At 34.0% G+C, this 24,068-nt stretch overlaps 1 long non-coding RNA gene and 3 pseudogenes across 10 annotated transcripts; 2 read left to right on the top strand and 2 right to left on the bottom strand.

The window, feature by feature from the left end:
- The first annotated feature begins 624 nt into the window (after positions 1–624).
- On the top strand, positions 625–4,283 carry LOC145638064 (uncharacterized). Of its 10 annotated transcripts, none has more exons than XR_014114604.1 (5): positions 625–857; positions 1,131–1,268; positions 1,405–1,488; positions 2,334–2,403; positions 4,037–4,283. It is a non-coding gene; the product is annotated as an uncharacterized LOC145638064 (long non-coding RNA). The 10 variants fall into 10 exon arrangements; XR_014114607.1 differs by having other exon boundaries at positions 2,331–2,403; XR_014114606.1 differs by having other exon boundaries at positions 1,397–1,446.
- Positions 4,284–5,212: 929 nt separating this feature from the next.
- LOC145638063 (berberine bridge enzyme-like 21 pseudogene) lies at positions 5,213–7,042 on the bottom strand (annotated as a pseudogene).
- A 9,461-nt stretch (positions 7,043–16,503) lies between these two features.
- LOC145639152 (berberine bridge enzyme-like 19 pseudogene) lies at positions 16,504–18,399 on the top strand (annotated as a pseudogene).
- A 3,474-nt stretch (positions 18,400–21,873) lies between these two features.
- On the bottom strand, positions 21,874–23,466 carry LOC145640459 (berberine bridge enzyme-like 21 pseudogene; annotated as a pseudogene).
- Between the last annotated feature and the right edge of the window lie 602 nt (positions 23,467–24,068).

The raw sequence follows: 24,068 nt of genomic DNA, 5'->3' as shown, positions 1-24,068 counted from the left end.
GGAAATCTGTATTAGATCAGATCAGATCAGAGAGAATTTAGAAGCATAGAATGAGAGAGGGAAGAAATATTCTGATTGCTTAATTATTACACAATCACCCCTACACCCTTATTACATGACCTCAGAGAATCTCTAAAAACCAGGTGCATGAATCATTCATACACTGAATGTAGAGCATGACAGAAAAGGAAAAGGACAAATAAAAGCATAACAGAATTGCCAGCTCAGCAGCATAACAAACTATATTGCCAGCATACAGACAGAAAAAAGAAATAGTAATAGCAATTATCTTAATACCAACAACACCAAAACGCAGTAGCTATTGCGACATTTAGAACCTCCAATCCACCATCAATTACAGCAATTCGCCACCCAATTACAACAATTATGTCCTTCAATACTAGTACAAAAAGAGTGTTTTATCGACGCTGGGCCCTCGACGCTAGGCAAGGAGCGTCAGCTAAAAATTATACTATGCGTATTTTGTCGACGCTTTTTAGAGTCGAAATTATTTTTCGACAGACAAAAGCGTCGAGAAATAGTAGCACGTGCCCCACACGTGAATGCAAAACCCACTATTGTAAATTTATGGAAATCCAAATACAAACTCCTTACTAATCAGTTATGAACCCTAACTTTTCTTCTCCCCTTCATTCGTAATCCTTCAAACTCAGATCTTTGTCCCTGTTTGAGGCGATTTCGAAATTACATATATGGATTATGATTTCATTTTTTTCCCTTCTTTACATATATGGTTTATAATTTCAAATTTTCGCCCCTCTGTGAATCGATTTCGAAGAGTATTTCATCAGTTTCAACTCAGATCGTAGCCCTCTCTGATTATATTTCGAAATGAGGTAAATCAATTTAAAATTAAGGTTCAAATTCAGATCTTTGTCTTATTGTAATTGATTTCGTCCATCATCTCTGTGCCGATAATATGTACATTTTTTTTTTCGATTTTTTTTGTCCTTTTTTTTTAATTTGGAATTGGGTTTATGGTTTATTTTTAATTTTTTTTTCAATAATGCTAGAAAACTATGGTCAGACTATGGGTTCAATTGATGAACAATAGAGATTTCAAGGTTTCGTTATGTTTATAAATTATTTGGTTTAATTTTGTGGTACAGATTTCGATGCGATTGGGGTCACGTTGTTCACGAAAATGAGAGAGATTCTTCAAATCAAACTCTCTTCTATGTTCTCTTTAGTTTGGATTTCAGGACTCAATTCAAAAATGGTGAACCAAGTAGATATTAACTGATTAAGTATGAATTATACTATACTATTGACTTGAGTTTAATCTTCTCTGTACCTCTATTTTTTTAACATGCCAATTCCATCATTTTGATAGTAGTTAGACAAACTAACTCTAATTTTTCCCCAAAAAATTAAGTTAAACAGAGTAAAGCTATGAAGTCGCAACAACAAAACACTGTGATTCCAGTTAAGGGTTTGGTCTATTGCCTACTATTTATGCTTCTGATGGTTAGTTATATGTATCTTTCATAGTTTAAACCAATTTTTTATTTGGGCAATTATATACTTCTTGATTAAAATGTGACAACTTGATGATTAATTATTTTTGGTTTATATGATATAATATGATTGCCTACTTTATGTTGTTCTTGGTTTTCTTGGAAATATGTCATCAGGGGTTTTGTTGGTTGTGCCACTTAATTTGGTACTAATCTATGAGAGTTTTGTTTGTTGTTCTTTCGTGGTTTTGTACTAATGAATTGGTTTTTGGATGTAAATAATACAAAATTTAAGGTGCTCGAGTTTACAAGTAATATAATTGCCAAAAGCTAAAACCTGAATGAGGAATTAGATACACCCTCCATAGATGTAAAAACTCAAATAAAATTGTAGTTTAATATTTTGAGTGCTCAACACCCATTTCAGTACATGTTGTTTCTATTGGGTGTGATAATGAATTTCACTTCTGATTATTTAGCAATTAACTACTACATATTGGTATCTAGTTTATCTTACTAATGAAATTTTATCTCATGATAATTTTTTATGTATATTGCTAAATTTGCCATTAGTATCATACTGATATATATCGTGCTTTCTTAGTGGAAACTTTCAGTTGTCTCACAAAAGGATCTTAGACGAGTGTGGTCTGGTTTAATCTAATTGAAGATGTTAGCGCTAGCTTTTATAACTACTACGTTGATTAGTTAGTGTGCTCAGATTCAATATTGGCACGTTCTTACATCGAGTTTGCTTACTTTCTGTTTTTGCTACACTTGGTGGCAAGTTCTTAGCTCTCTGCCAATTCTGCCATTTCATTTTCTATTTAACTAAAATTAGATTATAAATAGCAGGTTTCTGCTGGTATGTCATTTACCCGGGAGTCAAGACAGGACTTAAATTTTTTTCCTACTTCCTAACCAGGTATCACTACATATATTTACTTGGTTTTGTTAGTAGTATATATTTCTAAATTCATATTCATATAAAGTAAGAATGATGTGTACTATTTAAACAGTACGGAGCTACAATGAGTCAACGAATTCCCTGATATAAAAGTCACAGTGTGACGCTTGCCTATTATAGTCACAATATATAAAAGAAAAGGTTCAGCTCTTTATTACTTGTATGTGTTTCACATTCCTGATTCTGTTTCTGGTGAATTCTGGCGACACAGAGTTATAGTCTACAGAGAATGTACTTGGAGATTGAGTTTACTTATTTCTTTTCTTATAGCTCTCTCATACTTGAAACTTGAGAAAGTTTATAAGTCTTGATACGTATAAGCCAAGATCAATGCAAAATTATCTATAGATCTAACTAAATCAATAAGGTGTATTTGTTTTGCCTATATTTTAGATTCAAGTAAGTCTTCTAGAATCTAAAGCAATGGTAAATCTATAGAAATAATTTGTGTACGTGTCAATTCAATCTCTGTTAAGGTGTTGCATGATAATATGATTGACAAGGTTGTTACAATCTTACTTTGTAGGAATTTCCACTTTGATTTGTTCTTAAAGTAGTCCATTTGGAGAAGACAAAAAATTGTCAGGTTTATTAATTAGAGATTTCAAATCCATGAGCTGTTGAAGGGACTTAGTTTTACTTTCAAGTTCACCCCCTCCCCCCAAACACGCAACACACACACACACACATACACCACAACCACCAAAATGCTCTTGGTGAGAAGAGTATTAATAGCTATTATGGAAATGCTCTTGGTGAGAACAGTATTAATAACTATTATGGAAGAATTTACTGGTGACCATTGGTATCAAGTCTTGGATGATTACTAGTTCAAGTACAATTAAATGACATGCTCAGCTGCCTTATGTTTGATAATTACATTTTATAGAGTAAGAAGATTTGTGTATTAGATGGGTCTATTTTTTAAGACATTATTAATAGGTATTTTTTGTCTTTAGATTACCATGAGATTCCCCATGAATTTTTTTGCCTAGACTCGTGAAGTAAATCTCCAGTGAACTTTTGGCAGTTAAGTCTCTGATTTCTAATGCTAGTACTCACATTTGGAAAGCAAGTGATGCCAATGTTGCTAGCAGGTTGTGTACCCTTGCTGTTGTTGGTTTAAACTTTGGAGGAAAGTAAATTGAAGCTGCAACCATTGATTTCATACCTTTTCCAATGTTTTGAGTTGTGTTTGGTAATTGAGGGTCAAAGAGAGATATAAAATGCTAAAGGTTTAAGATATTAAATTATCTACTATAGTAGCCTGTTCAGTTATGCATTTTGTTGTTGACATGAATTGTTATTTGCAAAGATCTTGTTAGCTTTTGAATCTAGAGGAGGAATTATGAATAGAAGTTATTTGTATATAAGCATTTCTTTAAACTCAAGACAACTTAATAATATAAAATTCAGTCTTTGAACTAGAAGTCGTTATCATTGTATTGATGACATTGCCCTGTATGCATGTAAGAAAGGGGGGGGGGGGGGGGGGGGGGGGGGGGGACATGACTCATGTGAACTAATTAGTTAAGTTGCTGCTAATATATACATTCTGATTGCTGAATAATTTTTATAAATGCATATGCAGGGATACGTTGACCCATCATGGGAGTGTAATTCTGGAGCTACATGCTATAGGTCTTGAAAAGGAGATTGAGCAGCTTTGTTAGATTTGACAATCAAAATAATTTAGGAAAGAATTTGCTGTAATAAGTATTACTTTTCTTATTTTTAGTTAATCAATAAGTCTTGTTGCCAACAAATAAAAGTTGAACAAAGTACTGTAAAGCTTTTTTTTTAAAGTATATATATTATTAAATTTTTAGATTTTTTTATTCTTATTAGTTGTTGGTCACATTTAGTTTTACGGTGTAATTTAATAGCTTGCAATAAATATAGTAGTTCTTATATATATATATATATATACATATATATATATATATATATATATATATATATACGTAACAAATTCTCGACGCTTTTCTGAGTAGAGATTTTTGTCCCAATTGAAAATTTGATGAAGTAAATCTCGACGCTAAAAAGCGTCCAGAATAAGAGACGACGTTAAAAAGTGTCGACATTTTTTCAATTGTAGACATAAAAAAGCGTCGAAAAATTTGAGAAATTGCGCGTATCAATCCTCATCTGGACGCTTCGTATGAAAAATTAGACATAAAAGTGTCGAGGATCGCGACGCTTTTTAGTGTCAAGTAAAATTCTCGACTCACGTTTTTTCGACGCTTTTTTGAAGCGTCGAGAGAAAAATTCTCGACGCTTTTATGTGTCCAAAATCTGCATAAAAAGCGTCGCAAAAACAAGGAAATTCTAGTAGTAATAGCAACAACCATTTCGAATTGCGCTCCAATAGAAGATCCAAAAGGTGCGCTTATGGCAAAAGATTCGAAAATATTTTTTTAAATAAAAAAAAATTAAATACTATAACTATGTATTTTATAAATATATGTATTTGTAATAATACATACATATATAGTATAATTTGTCTTTTAAAAATAAATAAAAAAAATTGACCAACCATAATATGCCACGTCAGCATGTTATGGTGTCATTTTTATTAGAATCATCTAGAAAAGACACCAATAAAAAAAAGGTGTTAAAGAACTTTCAAAACAGACGAAAAAAGGGAAGACAACACAAGTTGTTTCTAGTTTATTTCTACCGACACTATTCCAAAACCACCACCACTCAATCAATCAAGAGTTCAAGACCATTGCCCAATGTACAAATGAAATTACAAGAAAAAAAGTCATTGAAGACAAAAACAAATTTTGCATATTATTATTCACTTTATAATTTATTTCAATGTTGGAATACTTTGTTCATTCCTAAAAAAATTATCAGGATCAACCAAACTCTTAACTTTAACTAACCTATCAAAATTACCCATAAAATACTTCCTACCATAAACTTCCCCTTCTTTGTAAGTCCAATTATGACTAACACCAATATCAATATCCCTATAATTTAAGTAAGCACCCCTAGGATTACTAGAAACATAAGGTGTCATAAATTCATAAACCTCCCTAATTAACCCAACATTAAGATCATCATCAATTTTCCCTCCAACTTTCCAATCAGCCGAGTATTGAATCTTGAACAAGTTCCCTCTCCTATGAGGAAATGGTGTTTCCGACGACGAAATCTCGTTCATCCTCCCTCCATAAGAGTTAAACACCAACCCTATTCTTTTCAACTCAATCAATTTCTTCCATAATAGCTCCAACCCTACTTTTGTGATTGGTTTTTGTACATAATCCGATTTTCTCTTCAAATAAATGTTCGTGTAACTCCTATTTAATAAAACTTCTAAGGAAGTTTCGTTGTCGTAGTTACCCCAATACATTACCGAATTAACCCAACTCATCTCGAAGCAATCTTGCTTCTTGAGTCCGAGTTCAGGGAACTTTTCGTCTAGTAGAGACACTAACGAATTCGAATCCCCTAAAAAGAGTGACATAAATGTGACTCCTACGGTTAGGTTACCTTTTTGTTGAACATCATTTGCAGGTTGTAATAATAACCTTATGAACAAATTATGATCAATATCTTTCATTAAAACCTGCCACTTGTAAACTAGATCAGTAGCATTATCTGACAAAAATCGTTTAATGTTAAAAACGGTTACTGTCTCCGGTACAGGGACAAGTTTAACGGTGTATGAGACGACAACGGCGAAACTAGCACCACCACCACCTCGTATAGCCCAAAATAAGTCCTCACCCATGGTGGTCCGGTTTAATATACGACCTCGAACATCGATAATTGTGGCATCGATTATATGATCGACGGTTAACCCGTGTTTTCTGATCATGTTGCCGTATCCTCCACCGCTGAAGTGGCCTCCTACACCTACTGTAGGGCACACTCCGGCCGGAAACCCGAGGGTGTTGCTTTTTTCTTGTATCCTATAGAAGAGTTCGCCTAGCGTTGCACCCGCCTCTACATAGGCGGTTGCGGCCTTAGGGTTGACCTCGATACGACGGAAGTTGAACATGTCGAGGATGATGAATGGGTGGTCAGAAATATAGGATAATCCATCAAAGTCATGGCCGCCACTACGGATTTTGAGTTGGTGGCCGAGGTTGCGAGCACATACGACGGTGGCGGATACTTGGGAGGTGGTGAAGGGTGTGATTATGAGTGTTGGTTTTGGTGTTGTTGGGTATGTGAATCTAAGGTTTCGGATGTATGCTTGTAGGATTGAATTGTAGTTTGTGTTTTCTTTAGAGTAGAGAATTTTGGAGATGTTTGTTGTTGAATTTGTTTGTTTTTTCAAGCATTGGAAGAAGTTAGTGTATGTAGAATCTAATGATAATGCTAGTGTGAATGTTGATAAAAGGATTAGAAGACAATAAGATATTTGGTAAGAGTTGTGTTTTCCGTTCATTTTGGATTTGGATTGCAAAAGATGAAACTTGTTAAGTGCTTAAGTTGTGTTTATATATAGTACAATTTCTTCAACACCCATTGTTTATACTACAATAATTGATACTCTAAAATCATATAAGATGTCAAAGTTATCTAATTGAATACAAAAATATCTCTATAATTGTCTTTTGTAATAAATTAGAATCATTGAAAAATGGAAATAGATAAAAAAAAAAAACAATTGTGAAATTTTTAAATACTAATTAATTGTGTCATTATTATTATTTTTCACATGTTTGCAAAATTCAAATGGGACAAATATATCTATATGAAGTAATTAAATAAATAGGGAAAGTTGTATCGATTAGCAAGTTGGTGTATTTTTTTTTTTTTTTTTTTTAATTTTTTTATAATCAATGTGAAAGTGAAAGGTTTGAAAAGTCATATTTAAAGAGAGGGTTTAGTTGTTGTGAAGAAGAAGATATTCTCCTTCACGTTGTAAAACGGATGTTGTTTTCTGCTTCACTGTAGAATGGTAGGTGACAAAAGATGAAATGAAAAATTCCGCACATTTGCATGTGGACAGATCACGTTCATATAATTAATTTCAACTTTTGTAATTGGAAAAATTGTATTTTCCATAAGGAGCTATAAAATTAAAGAGGAGACTTTTATTTTAAGTTTTAAGTTATTAGACTTTTCAACTATTAGACATTGTATTTTGAGACTTTTACTAATTACAAAGTATTATCCATACATCATTTACAAAGTACTACTTAAATGGAATTTACAATATATGATAAATGGAAATAATATTAATAGAATCAATATCTATATAATAATTAATAAATCTTGTGTACACGAGTGTACATTAATTTTATTGTAAAACGGTTAGTTTTAGCGTAACTTTAACTATGTTTATGGGGCCAATTGACCAAATTGGTAAATAATAAATGGCCCTAGCGATAATTTGGTAAAAAAAACTTCCTCCGGCGACAATTTGGTAAAAAAAAACTTACTCCGGCGACAATTTGGTAAAAATAATAAATTGCGATATTTACACCTAATTTTTTTTTTCCCCGACAAACTCTATAAATTTCTAATTTAATTTATTTGTGTTTCTAAATTTATTTTGTCCATTTAAACTTTTAAATTAATATGCCATCCCTTTTTATTTCCAACCCTTTTTAAAAGAAATTTCGTTAATAAGGGGTATGAAACTTTAAAAAAAATTATTAACATTTTTTTTTCCTTCAAATTGTTATTTCCATAAAAAGGGTTGCTAAAGAAAAATGAACTAAATTAAGCATCCGCGAGTAATGTATAGGAAATTTTTGTATTTTTTGGGTTAGTTGTCGTCTAAGATCGATTAGTTTATTTACCAAATTGTCACTTAAGGTTATTTTTTTTTTTTTTTACCAAATTGTCACCAGAGTAAGTTTTTTACCAAATTGTCGCTAAAAGTCTTTTTTATTTACCAATCTGGTCAATCGGCTATGTTTATGGTACTCCCTCCGTCCCTAAATTACATTCCTCTTTCTCTCTATTATGTGAGGAATAAATGCTAGAAAGAAGAATGTAATTTAGGGACGGAGGGAGTAACTTTAACTACTTAAAGGATAACTTTAAATTTGTCATTGATTTAAATTTTATTTTAATATGTATTTTCTTATAGATACGTCATTACATACTATAAAGACTAATATGATTAATCTATCTAATACATTATAAGTTTTTGTAAGATAAAATTCATTAATAGAAAAATAATAACTTTTGCAATATAAGGGTAACTTTAAGTATTTTTAAAATAATTTAATTTGTTTTACAATAAATTAATTACACCCGTTGTACACAAAACTTTATCTATAATAATATAAAAAATAATTTTTTTTTATTTATTTTCAAGGACATCACTCCAAACCTTACTTAAATAAACCAATCTTAATTAATTTCTATTATATACACTTTAAATTTATTAGAACCCTCCAATAACATCCCTTTTTTAGATGTCAGAAATCAGTAGTATGTAACTTTGAACAGTGCAAATTGCACAATATTATTATAAAACAAAAGGAGTATATAAAAAATTGCAGTTTTTTCATCATATACCCCTGATTTTTTTTATTTATTCACTATATACCCAAAAAAATTTCAAATTCACCATATATCTCTCTGTTGTCACAAAATTCACCATATACCCCTAATGACAACAAGATGAGTAGAATTTGATTAATTATGCATCGAAACCACCTTAGATCTCTCCTTCCATCTCGAAAACACTTCTCTGTCCTCTCCTGTCACGAAATAATTTTCCGTAGTTTCATTAGAGTGTAGAGTAGAGTATTTATACAAGAGATTAGGGCTCAAGAAATAGGCCCGTTAACTATACAATATAAACACTAATTATAGGCCCTAACACCCCCTCTCAAGTTGGAGCATGCAAATCACAAATGCCCAACTTGCCAAGTAAATACATGAATTGACTTTTACTCAAAGCCTTGGTGAAAATATCCACTAATTGGTCCGTTGTCTTCACATAAGACGGACTAATAATACCATCATGAATCGCATCACGAAGATAATAACAATAAACCTCAATGTGCTTGGTACGCTCATGGAAAACCGGATTCTTCCCAATATACAAAGCAGATTGATTATCACAAAACAAACTCATAGCACGAGGATGAGAGACACCCAAACTCAAAAGAAGGGCCTTTAACCATTTCAACTCATCAGTGGTTTTAGACATTGAGCGGCCTCTGAAGAAGACTTGGCCACAATGTCCTGTTTCTTAGTCTTCCAAGATATAGGAGAAGCACCAAGAAACACCAACCAGCCAGAGATAGAACGGCGCGATAAGGGACAACCTGCCCAATCTGAATCACACCAACAGGTAATATATAAATCACAATCCGAACTCAAAAGGATTCCCTGACCCGGACATCCCTTCAAGTACCGCACTGTACGAAGAGCCGCTTCCCAATGGTCCTGTCGCGGTTGTTGCATAAATTGAGACAAAATATGCACCGCGTATGCCAAATCCGGTCTAGTAAAAGACAAATAAATCAGGCGGCCCACAAGCCGTCGATACTGCTCTGGATCAGTAAAGAAAGAGGACTCTGATTTTGCCAGAGTATGATTCTGTTCAATAGGAGTACCTGCCGGACGAGCACCTAGCAAACCAGACTCTGCAATAATGTCAAGTGTATATTTTCGTTGACATAAAAATATGCCTTCCGGACTACAAGCAACCTCAACACCAAGAAAATACTTCAAAACACCCAAATCTTTCATATGAAAACAGTCACTCAAGTTTGACTTGAATGTTGAAATTGCAGAAGAATCATTACCAGAAATTATCAAATCATCAACATACACCAGAACACTAAGTTGTATAGACCCAGATTGCAGAGTAAAAAGAGAATAGTCAGAGTACGATTGCACAAATCCGTACCTTTTCAGAGAGGCGACCAATTTAGAATACCAACAACGAGGTGCTTGTCGAAGACCATACAACGACTTCAGAAGACGACACACCATACCAGGTTGAGAGCCATGAAACCTATGGGGAAGCTTCATATAAACTTCCTCATCAAGATCACCATGAAGAAATGCATTATGGACATCCATCTGATGCAATTCCCAATTCTTTGCAGCAGCGACAGCAAGAAAAGCACGAACAGTGACCATTTTAGTAACGGGAGCAAAAGTCTCATTGTAATCAATACCCTCAACCTGATGATTACCAAAGATAACAAGACGACCCTTCAATCTCTCGAGTGTGCCATCAGAATTAAGTTTGACTTTGTAAACCCATCGACACCCAAGAGCTTTCTTACCCGGAGGTAAATTTTCCATTACCCATGTGCCATTTTTTTGTAATGCATCAATTTCTGTTTGCATAGCCGCTTTCCACCCCTCATCTTGCATTGCCTCCTTGAAATTACGAGGCTCAACTACCGTATCAACTACTGCAATAAAAATACGGTGTTGCACAGAAAATTTATCACAATTCAAAAAATGTGCTAAGGGGTAAGGAGTACCTGAGGAGCATGGAGTAGACGATGAACATTGCGAGATAGATGGACTAGGTAAAGATATAGTGTGTGCGACATAATCCCGGTGCCACCCTGGGGGTTGCCTTGGACGTTGAGCACGATCCAACGCAATAGGAGAAGTAGAAGAGGGGTCCGGAACAACTACATCAAGGCTGTCCGTACCAGTGGTCGAGGAGGCGGCAGTGGGGGCAGGGGACACCACGGGACTGCCGTTGTCATGAACAGCAGCCTCAGGTGACCCGTGGAGGGTAGCAGTAGTAGCACGAGGTTGTGAAGAGTTTTCAGGCACAAGAGAACCCTCACCAACCTCTAATACATATTCCAAATCATCAAGAAAATCGTGATCAACACCAACATAGTCATTAGGCACACTCTCGGCACCCACAATAGAAGAAACCGAATCACCATCTTTCACAAACGGGAATTCATTATCATGGAATTTAAAATCACGGGAAACAAAAATATCACCGATTTCCAAATCATACAACTTCCACCCCTTCTTGCCATGAGGATAACCCACAAACACACACACTTCCTACTCCTAGGGGCAAATTTGTCACCCTTAGCCTTTTGGTTATGAGCAAAACAAAGACAACCAAACACCCTCAAAGCATCAAAATAGGGTTCTTTGTCAAAGAGAATTTCATATGGGGTTTTTTTAGCTAGCAAAGTAGAAGGAGTACGATTAATCAAATAAACCGCCCCAAGGACACACTCACCCCAAAAAGTAATCGGCAAATTGCCTTGAAACATCAAAGCACGACTCACATTCAATATATGTTGGTGTTTACGCTCTACCCGACCATTTTGTTGAGGTGTGCCAACACAAGAGGTTTGGAAAAGAATGTCATTTTCAGTAAAATAAGGGAGCATGGGTTTAAATTCTGTGCCATTGTCACTCCGCACACACTTAACATTGACATCAAATTGACACTTAACCATAGCAAAGAAAGAGCAAAAAGAAGAGTAAACTTCGGTTTTTTCATTCAATAAATAAACCCAAACACCACGTGAAAAATCATCAACAATCGTCAAGAAATAATGAGCACCACAAGTAGAAGCCGTGTTATATGGTCCCCACAAATCACAATGTATCATTTCAAGAATACGACTAGCACGACTATCACTATCAGGAAAACTGGCTCGGGTCTGTTTAGCAAGAGGATAAATTTCACAAGCTTTATGTAAACACTTAGTACCAGTAGTACCTCGAATAGCAGGAAGCAATTTGACGATTTTTTCCGATGGGTGCCCCAAACGACGATGCCACAACTCAAATGTAGAAATGTCCAGACCCGGGAGTGCACATACTTTTGGGAGACGCCGGAAATAATATAGTCCATCTATCCGTTCACCGCCTCCAATTAAGCTCCCCGAAGATTGATCCTGTATAGCACAAAGAGAATTAGTGAATCGGACAAAGCAATTAGAATCATCAATCAACTTAGATACCGAAATCAAATTGCAAGTTAATTTAGGAACAAAGAGAACGTGCTCAAGAGTAATTCCATCCGCCAAGAAAACACGACCCTCCTTTGTTGCAAAGGCTTGAGCACCATCGGGAAGACCAACGGGGCATGGTAAAATTGATTGAGTATCAAATAATGAAGACTCGTCACCCGTTACATGATGAGAGGCACCCGTGTCAATTATCCAAGATAGAGAAAAAGAATCACTGGTGATACGATCGGAAGGAACATCAAATACCCCACCCACAATTGGATTAGTGGTGGCAGATTGATTAGAGGAAGAAGTCAAAATAGGAGTAATGTTGGCAGAGTGTAGAGTAGAAAAAGTAGCAGCAGTAGGCGAAGTGGCAGCAGCGGCCGCAGGGAAGAAGCGCGGGATATCCCCGCAGCCTGGCAGAAACTGCTGGGTTGTGGCAGCGGCCGCGGGACAAGGCCGCAAGCTATCCCCGCGTCCTGGTGAAGGCTGCGACATTAGAAGCGGTAGAGGTGCAGCGGGAGAAGGAACGGCAGCAGCAGTGACGTGTGGTGCAGCACCCGCCGGAACAGTAACACCTGCCGGAACATTTGCAGCAGCCGGAGATGAACGCCCCTTGTGTCCATACTTATCCAGCCACCAATCGGGGAGGCCGTGAACGAGAAAACAACCGTCAAAATCATGTCCCGATCGATTGCAGTGGGTACAATGTAGTTGTGACTTAGCATGACGCTTCAATTCAGCAGACAAGAAGGAAGAAGATAATCCACCATTCACCATTGTTGAGAAATCGAATTGTAGAGTAGAATTAAAATGAAAAAATTCAGCAATTTAGGGTCGAAATTTCGGCAGGAGAATACAGAAAATCAGCAATTTGGAGTAGCAATTAAGCAAATCGGCAATGTAGAGTAGCAATTAAGAGTAGAAATTAATTAGATTAAAATTTCAGAAATTTAGTGATTAGAATGTAGAAATTTAGGGATTAGAATTTGATTGGCTCCGATACCATGTCATGAAATAATTTTCCGTAGTTTCATTAGAGTGTAGAGTAGAGTATCTATACAAGAGATTAAGGCTCAAGAAATAGGCCCGTTAACTATACAATATAAACACTAATTATAGGCCCTAACATCTCCTTTCTCCAATACTTGAAACCACTCCAAATCTTCATAATTATATCCATATAATCGATTTTGAGGATGAAAAAAAAAATTGGGGTGATTTTGGGGGTGGAAAAAGAAATGTGGGTGATTTCGGAGGTAAAGGATTGTATTTAGGGTAGTTTCGGATCATAATTAACCCTAATGATTGGGAAATTTAACCATCTTAGTATCATACTCATCAAGGTTATATGGTCTATTTTTGTGAATATTCAAGGGTATGTGATGAATTTTAAAAATCATGAGTATATGGTGAAAAAAAAAAAAAAAAAAAAAAAAACCAGGGATATACAATGAAAACCCCCTAAAAATTAAAAATGTTATTTTTCAAAACCATTAGCTTATTAATCATTATTTTTGTGAACTTAAAAAAAAAAAATCCAATAACTTCCCATAACTTTCAACATTAACCTCCTAAATAACTATCATCATCCCACTAGCTAACTTCCTCAATTGTGTCACTATTACACTTTGTTTGGATAGGAAGAAATGGAAGGAAAAGAAGAGAAAAGAAATGGAGGGGGACAAAATCTCTTGTTTGGGTAAAAGATTGGGGGAAGGACAGGGAGAGATCCATTTTCCCTTTCTCTATAATAACCATAATCTATCCAAAATTGGAGAGATTTGGAGGGAAAATTGAGCTCACCTCCCCCTCCCTTTCTTTTCCCTTCCCTTCCTCCATTTTCCCTCCCCTTCTTTTCCTTCCTTCTTTGCTATCCAAACAAAGAGTTAGTGCGACTACATTCTACTTATGTAATACTCCCTCCGTTTCAATTTGTTAGTCCCATATATTATTTTGGGCGTTTCAAAAAGATATACCTATATTGAATGTATTCCACTTTTAACTTAGTTTTTATTTCCTATTTTATTCATATTAAATTCTAATTGGTTAGATTAATTGATTGTGAATTAATGACATGACTCTAAGTAAAGAAATTACTCCCTTGATTTATGCAAATATGACTAAAACTTTCCTAAAAAAAATAAAAAAAAAAAAAATTAAATAAGGCAAAACTATTTATAAATTGTTTTTAAATTTAATGTTAGATTCCAAATATTATCCTTTTCTTATTTTATGTGATTGATTCCATATGAGACTATTATATTGAAACGGAGGGAGTAATAAAAAATGAACAGGGGATTTTGACTACTGAGCAAAAAGCAAAGTGACCATCATCATCCCACTAGCTAACTTCCTCAATTGTATCACTATTAGTGCGACTACATTCTACTTATGTAATAATAAAAAATGAGCAGGGGATTTTGACTACTGAGCAAAAAGCAAAGTGACTAGAATATAAAGATATAGAGGGTGTATAACTGGTATGGAGTATAATATAATTGTCACACTAAATAACTAATTTAAGAGCGAAAGCAGTGTGGTTGCAACATAAAGATATAGAGGGTGTATAAATGGTAAGGAGTATAATATATTTGCCACACTAAATACTCTTTCCTTTTTTTTTTTTTTTTTTTTTTTCAAATTACATAACTTTAATTTTTGCACTAGTCACATAAAATAAATAAATGTTATTATACTACCTCCGGTCCAAATCACTCGCAACTTTGAAATATTTTATATCTCACAAATAATACCCAAAGTTGCGAGTAATTTGGACCGAAGGTAGTATAATATATCATTAGATTTGTCGTAATGTTTAGTTTTATAATATAATTTTATTATAATTTTACTAATTAACAATTAAAGATATTAATGGTCAAATAAACTTATATCTCGACAAATGTGACGTTTAAACTGATACAAATAATATACAAAGTATAAAGAAGAGGGATGGAGTAAATAATTGGAGAGCAAAAGCAGAGTAACTAGAACAAGGCCTTAGCTCAAAGACATTAAAGTACTCTTAAAGGCATGTCGTCCCCAAAAAGATGTGATCCTTGCTTTAATAAATATCTAGCCTTACACAAGCCATGAATCAATGAAGATATACAACCTTCAGCAAGCTAGTCTCCAATAAATGTCCAAACAACACCAGATTTGTTCGTTTGTTCGACATACCCGTCGTTGCTATAGTCTTTGTCATGGGGACTCATCTTATAAGCAATTTCAATATAAGGGGTACAAACTTCTCAAAAAAATTGAAATTTGTTTCCAATTTCATAATGATATGATCTTATCAACTAAAACTAGTGCTCCATTCAAGAATAAAATTTTAGTGCATTGCATTGCTAACATATATATTATCTTCCAATTTGTGTGTTGAATTTTCTTTGAGTCCCTAGTCTCACATGGCCCTACATAACAATGTGCACAATATCCTCATTTCACTTTTCTGAATTTTCTGTCCTTACAATGCCACGAACGTAGGGTATTAGCCTCTCAATCTCATTTATCTTTTTTTCCTCACTCGTTTTCTACTTTTCCTTTATTCAACTTATGTGACCAATCAACTATTCTATCCTCTCAGGGATTCGTCTATTCATAAATAGAATCTATTTATGTCCTCGATTGATATCATGATTAATAAGAGTTATGAAAAATGTAAAACGTCGTAATTAATGAGATTTGTTAACGTGAAAATAAATATTCAAGAGTAAAGATAATGAGAAACACAATGTGAATGTATTTTTTTTTTTTCTTTGGAAGTTATTGAGAAATGGCAATTCGTGTTAATAATGGAATATGACTGAAAGCTTGATTATACGGAATATTCATGAACTAATACATATGAGAATGAGGGATATCTCAAGTGGTTAGAGTTTCCTCTCGATTCCAAGAGATCTTGGGATCGATTATCACCATACTCTTGTGGCTATCTAAACAACAATGACAACGACGACAGCAACAACAAAAAGACTAATACATATATTTACAGTGTTTTACAGAAACATTAAAGGCTAACATAATCACTAAGATATACTAAAAGGTACGTAGTATATGACATGCATCTCATACCTACCTTGTTGGCCTTGATGCACAACGCTAACAACTCAGGAAAGAGCGAGGATTATATTGATTGATTAATAAGGATTTTAATCTTAAACATTTATTAAGGATATCAAATGAGTGCGCTAGATATTTTGGACAGAAAAAGTAATAAATCACTCTTCTTGAAAAAGATTTCAAACCACGTTGACTAGTACTAATATAAAAACACAGCATAACAAATTGAACACAACATAAATTCCAGTACTAAGTAATCCTAAAATTCCACAAAAAATGAAGAAAAATACCAACTCTTTTCTACTCCCCTATTATCTTTTAATCCTACTCTCCATAATTTCACAAGCATCATCTTCAAATTCTACATACAATAACTTCTTCCAATGCCTAAAAAAACAATCAATTTCATCAACAAACATCCCCAAAATTCTCTACTCAAAACAAAACACAAACTACAATTCAATCCTACAAGCCTACATTCGAAACCTTAGATTCACATACCCAACAACCCCAAAACCACAACTCATAATCACACCCTACAACCCCTCCCAAGTATCCGCCGCCGTCGTATGCGCTCGCAACCTCGGCCACCAACTCAAAATCCGTAGTGGCGGCCACGACTACGATGGCCTATCCTACATCTCCAACACCCCATTCGTCATCCTCGATATGAAAAACTTACAACGTATCGTAGTAGACCCTAGAGCCGGAACTGCCTACATGGAGGCAGGTTCGACTCTAGGGGAACTCTACTACAACATTCAAATAAAAACAAATAAATTCGGGTTTCCGGCCGGAGTATGCCCTACAGTGGGCGTAGGAGGCCACGTCAGCGGTGGTGGGTACGGCAACATGATCAGAAAACATGGGTTATCCGTAGACCATATAACCGACGCCACCATAGTCGACGCAACGGGTCGGATCTTGAACCGGTCCACCATGGGTGAGGACTTGTTTTGGGCTATACGAGGCGGCGGAGGTGCTAGCTTCGCCGTGGTAGTTTCCTACACGGTGAAGCTAGTCCCGGTACCGGAAAAAGTAACGGTTTTTAACATTAAGCGGTTTATTAGAGAGAATGCAACGGATTTAGTTTACAAGTGGCAGTTACTAATGAAAGATATTGATCATAATTTATTTATCAGATTATTATTACAGCCTGTAAGTGATCCACAAAATAAAGGTAAAAAAACAGGTAGAGTTACTTTTATAGCCCTTTATTTAGGTAATTCAAGTACATTATATTCTTTACTCAAAAAAGAATTTCCTGAACTTGGTCTTAAGAAGGAAGATTGCTTGGAAATGAGTTGGGGTAAATCAACTTTGTTTTGGGCTAATTTCGACAACGAAACATCCCCTGAAGTTCTCTTAAGTAGGAACTACTCGGCAAATTACTCAAAGAGAAAATCGGATTATGTACAAAAACCGATCACTAAAGTAGGGTTGAATCTACTATGGAGGAAGTTGATTATCTTGGCGAAACCAGGGTTGGTATTTAACTCATATGGTGGAAGAATGAACGAGATTTCGTCGTCGGAGACACCATTTCCACATAGGAGAGGTAATTTGTATAAGATTCAGTACTCAATTAGTTGGAAAGATGCAGGGAAAATGGATGATGATAAGAATATTGGGTTGATTAGGGAGCTTCATGATTTTATGACACCTTATGTATCAAAAAATCCAAGGGGTGCTTATTTTAATTATAGGGATGTTGATATTGGTGTTAGTCATAATTGGACTTACAAAGAAGGGGAAGTTTATGGTAGAAAGTATTTTATGGGGAATTTTGATAGGTTAGTTAAAGTTAAGAGTTTGGTTGATCCTGATAATTTTTTTAGAAATGAGCAAAGTATTCCGACTTCGAAATCATTGGGGGATAAATAGAAATTATGTGCAACTTCTTATCTAGTGATTTGATTTTAATTTATATAAAGCATATGTACTAAAATGTTGTAGGTTGTTGATTTTTATATTGATCGAAAGGCTTTTATTGTTACAATTATGTTGGTATACATTTTTCTTTTCTTATTATATACTTTATTTCTTTGTCCTCTCTCGAAATCAATATTGGTCCTGCACTCGTGCATTGGTGGTTATTGTAAAAGGATTCTATTAATTTTACTAGACTTGAGGCTTTAAATTAAAGAAGACAAGTACAAAACAAATACATGGTGGAGTAGCATTCTCTTTTTTTTTTTTTTTCTTTTTTTTGTGTTTAAGTAGTCAGAAAGACAACCAATCGATCTCAAGATCTTTTGAAATGAGGTAGAAAGGGAGCTCTAACCATTTGAGCTATCCCTTGCTCTAGAGGTGGAGTGCCATTCTTAACTATATATCCAACCATATATCTTTCTTAGGCATTTTGCTTGATCTATGGTATAGGCAGAGAGTCGGTTAGAAGGAAAGTCATTAGTAGAATAAGAGTTAAAATTTTGTTTACGATTCAAATGCGAGAAAAATAGAACAACAATAAACTATACATACTATTTTCATTTCATATTATTTGCAATGATTAGACATTTTTTCTCTCTATTTTATGTCAAATTGTTGTAAATAATATGAAATGCATATAACATGCAAAGAAGAGACACATATTAAAGATTTTAATTAAACTAAGTTAATGATCAAAGGAGTTTGTACTGAATAGGTGCTTAAAATGATACTTAAGCTGAAGATTGTAAATCAAAGTACCCGAGACGTATATGATGACTACCACCCTCAGTTGATGTAGATCAATGGCATGTATAGATATAGTGCATACATAAGTGATCGGAGAATTGACTTATTAAAAGTTTACTGACTTAAAGGAGATTCTGTTCTTAAAAGTTGAACACGGACTTAAAAGTTTCAATTCTAAAAATTCCAAATACAAAAAAACCCTCTTTTAGTTGCTGGTTGTCAAAAAAAAAAAAAAAAAAAAAAAAAAAAAAAAAAAAAAAAAAAAAAAAACCAGCATACACCAAGTTTACTATGCTAATTGCTTAATGATAACATGGGTAGACTTGGTACGGAACATGGAACATGGAATCATGTGATGTTTTGGTACTACAACAATCATATTTCACACTTAAAAAGGGACAATGATTCATGACTAGACCAACACTAGTTTAAATATATCTTCGTCGTTATATCTTACTTGTTTTCTTCCTATGAAATAAGCCACTATGAATTAGTACAAATTCTTAAATGAACCTGCTTCACACTAATTTATTGTGGACCACTAACATTAGAGAAAGTATGGTTGTTTTATTAATAAAAAAGGGTCACTATAATTAAAAAAAAGTCACTATGTTGAAATAAAAATCATTTTGGTAATATACAGGCCTAAGTGGTATTTTTGTAATGAAATATTTTATATACTGATCAATATGAATAATAAAGGCCACTAGGATAATAGCGTCGTATTTCAAGTTCACAATATTATTAAACGTTGTAGTAGTTTTAATAAAGGTTACTATGTTAAAAATAAGGTTACTATGTTAAAAATAATGGTCACTATATTCAATATAATGTCAGCCGCGTGTGTATAGATATCGGGTCCACAATAATATTATTGTGGACCAGGTCTACGCATATAATTATGATAGCAAAACACCAATTAAACTATATTGATATAATGATATCATTCATACCAAATATAATAATGATAACAAAACACCAATTAGACTATATTGATATAATGATATCATTCATATTTCATACCAAATATAATTATAATAGCAAAACACCTTTAATTTTCACGGTTTGGTTTCTTATATTGATTTAATCAATCTTTGGCAGGATTTAGAAACTACTCCCTCCGTTATTTTATTAGAGTCTCAATTCTCTTTGTTATGTGAGTAATAAATGTTAGATACGGGACTATAATAAAAGAACATGGAGTAATATATAAGAAAAAATAAATTAATTGAGGTGTTGCTGAATTTGGAGTCCCACTAGTCGCATAGTCCCTATATGCAAAAATGCATATAGGAGGGCAAAAGTGGAAAAGCGCTGAGGTTTGACATCCAGAATGGTACTTTTTATGGTTACAGTGGTACATTTTTTGTACTATTATGCATCTATATTGTACCATTAGATCTTAGTACTACTATTATATCTCACAATGGTATAATATTTTGATGTACCATTTACATACTTATTTGTACTATTAGCATAATATTTATACCACTACAACTTTTAATGGTACTATTTACCTATCAAATGGTACTTTATACTCCAACTACAACTTCAACTTTATTACTACATTGCCATCCTATATGCAATGTTTGCATATAGGAGCTATGCGCCAGACCTTCTCCCTGAATTTGTGTTATGTGTAAGGCTATAAGTTTCAAATATATAAATTTCATAAATTTTTTTAATTTGAGGTTCATATGATTTCTTAAAATTGGTAAATATTTTCTCAGTACAATTCAAAACCAACATGTATATTGTAAAAAAAAATTGGTAAATATTTTCTCAGTACAATTCAAAACCAACATGTATATTTTGTGTAAAAAAAAAAAAAAAAAAAAAAAAAAAAAAAAAAAAAAAAACCAACTTGTATATTTTGATCAACTTTAGGCCAAATACTCCTTACCACTAAGCCTTCCATGTTACGGAGTAGATTTTATATGTTACGACTTTGGGACTAGTCATAGGTTATGGATTCAAAATAAATTTGAAAATATCGATCTAAAGGAATAATAAATTGATAGAAACAAACATTTCAAGTAACGTTCCCTCCCAAAAAAAAAAAATAAAAATAAAAAATAAAAAATAAATAAATAAATAAAAAGCCATCAAGTAACCAAGTTTATTTGAAGAACATTGTTAATCTACATTGCAAATCATTGGCCTAATTATTTAATTTTGATATATTTAGTTATGTGACTCATGTCAAAGTAATACATGAAAATATCTTAGGAATTATTTCATACGGAGTATAAAAAAAACTATGTGTCAAAAAAATCAATCTTATTTTTCTTTTGTCGCTTGTATTTCCAAAAATAAATATAATTAAATAAAATATAATAAAAAAAAATCATTTCTCCTTTGACTTGAGTCCATATAATATGCTTTCCTTTTGAATTTTCTCCTTTCACTTGAGTCCATATAATATAATAATGCTTTCCTTTTGAATGCTATTGTTTTATGTTCATCTTCTTACTACTCCGTACTCCCTTAAAACACATTATGATCGTCACTTTCTCTTACCACAATTGAAAAAAACTATTGAATTTTCACCACCTAATGGATTTTCTAATTAACTTATACTGAACAAAATCACATTCACCAACCCTCTTATTAAAACCACTTGCCTAAGAGAAATGAGAAGTTTTCTATAGGATAAAAAGAGTAAACTCTTTAATTTTTTGCCCACTTTGTAAATTAATATAAAACTATTCAATACTCCGTATAAAACTAATTAAGTAATCAACATGCATTGCACGGATCCTAACCGATTTTATTCCAGTGTAACACCCACTTATTATTTCTGTGTTGGAATACTTTGCTCATTCCTAAAAAAGTTAGTAGGATCAACCAAAGTCTTGACCTTCACTAACCTATCAAAATTCTCCTTAAAATACTTCCTACCATAAACTTCCCCTTCTTGGTAAGTCCCATTATGACTAACACCAATATCAATATCCCTATAATTAAAATAAGCACCCCTTGGATTTTTAGAAACAAATGGTGTCATAAAATTATGAAGCTCCCTAATTAACCCAATATGTTTGTCATTAGCTTCTTGCCCTGCATCATGCCAACTATCAGAGTACTGAATCTTAAACAAGTTCCCTTTCCTATGAGGAAACGGCGTATCCGTCGCCGGAACCTCGTTCATTCTTCCACCATATGAGTTGAATACCAACCCTGGTTGTGCCAAAGTAACAATCTTATTCCACATTTGGTTTAACTGTAACACTGTCATCGGTGTTTGCACGTAATCGGATTTTCGCTTCGAATAGTTAGCTGTGAAGGTCCTGTTTAACAAAACTTCAGGTTTGGTATTGTTGTCGAAATTTGCCCAATACAACGTTGATTTACCCCAACTCATTTCTTTGCAATCCTCCTTTTTTAAACCAAGTTCGGGAAATTTACCGCCTAGTAGGGTAACTAATGTATTAGAGTCACCTAAATATAATGCCATGAAAGTAACTCTGCCTGTACTTTTACCCTTAATCTGAGGATCATTTACAGGCTGTAATAATAACCTGATAAACAAATTATGATCAATATCTTGCATAACAAACTGCCACTTATGGACCAATTCCGTAGCGTTATCTTTAAGGTAACGCTGGATGTTGAAAACGGTTACGATTTCTGGTACAGGCACAAGGTTCACGGTGTAGGACACCACTACACCGAAGCTAGCCCCACCGCCGCCTCGTATCGCCCAAAACAAGTCATCACCCATGGTGCTACGGTTTAAAATCCGGCCTTGTGCATCAACGACTGTGGCATCGATTATATGGTCAACGGATAACCCGTGTTTTCTGATCATGTTGCCGTAACCACCACCGCTAACATGGCCTCCTACACCCACGGTAGGGAAAACCCCGGCCGGAAACCCGAGGGTGTTGGATTTTTCTTGTATCCTATAGTAAAGTTCACCTAAAGTTGAGCCTGCCTCAATGTAGGCAGTTGCACCCTTAGGGTCTACTTCGATACGTCGTAGGTTTTGCATATCGAGGATGACGAATGGGTGGTCCGAGGTGTAGGATAGGCCGTCGTAGTCATGGCCGCCACTACGGATTTTGATGTGGTGGCCGAGGTTGCGAGCGCATACGACGGTGGCGGATACTTGGGAGGGGTTAAAGGGTGTGATTATAAGTTGTGGTTTAGGTGTTGTTGGGTATGCAAATCTAAGGTTTCTAATATAGGCTAATAGGATAGAATTGTAGTTTGGTGTTTGTTGTGCATAAAGAATGTTTGTGATGTTAGTTGGTGAATTTGTTTGGTTTTTTAGACATTGAAGGAAGTTGTTGTATGTAGGATCTAAAGACAATGTTTGTGAAAATGAAGATAATAAGATTAGAAAATAACAAGGAAATAGAAAGGAGTTGATGTATGTGCCCATTTTTGTTTAGGGACTAGTTACAAAAATGAATTGCATGAATTCTATTAAATAAATAATGTTACAAAGTTATAAATGGATGGGTATTATTTATTTGTCTATTTATTTGATCTCACATTCTTTGATATTAATAACAATCCTTAATTTACTCTTTATCATTAAAGATGATATATAGTTGTAATTGTTAAGTTTAGCCATTTTAAAACCCACAATTAAACTTTTGCTTCTTGTTTTGAAGGATTGTCTTATAAAATAGAACTAAACCTAGTGTAGTTTTTGATCGGTTAGATTAATGAGATGAGACAACGAATAGGATTAACTTTTCATGGACATTTCATAAGTCCAAATTAGAATTGAAATGAATTTTATTCCAAAAAAAAAAAAAAAAAAAAAACTTTTTTTTGCCAAAAAGGCGATTATCTATTGATATTTTTAGACCATATTTTACAATTTAAATGTATGGAGTACTTGATTCAAAATAAATATTGAAAACTATACAAAATTTACAACTTGAGCACTAAAAGAAACAACGAGAGCGATATATCATTAAGATATTATTTTCAAATTTATACTTTTACAAGTGTGTTCACTCAAAATGAAATAAA

This window comes from Chenopodium album, chromosome 7 (assembly GCF_948465745.1).
Source record: "Chenopodium album chromosome 7, dcCheAlbu1.1, whole genome shotgun sequence".
In the NCBI taxonomy this organism is placed as follows: domain Eukaryota; kingdom Viridiplantae; phylum Streptophyta; class Magnoliopsida; order Caryophyllales; family Amaranthaceae; genus Chenopodium; species Chenopodium album.
Note: the sequence above shows the minus strand (reverse complement) of the source record. Positions and strands in the feature narration are given on the sequence as shown.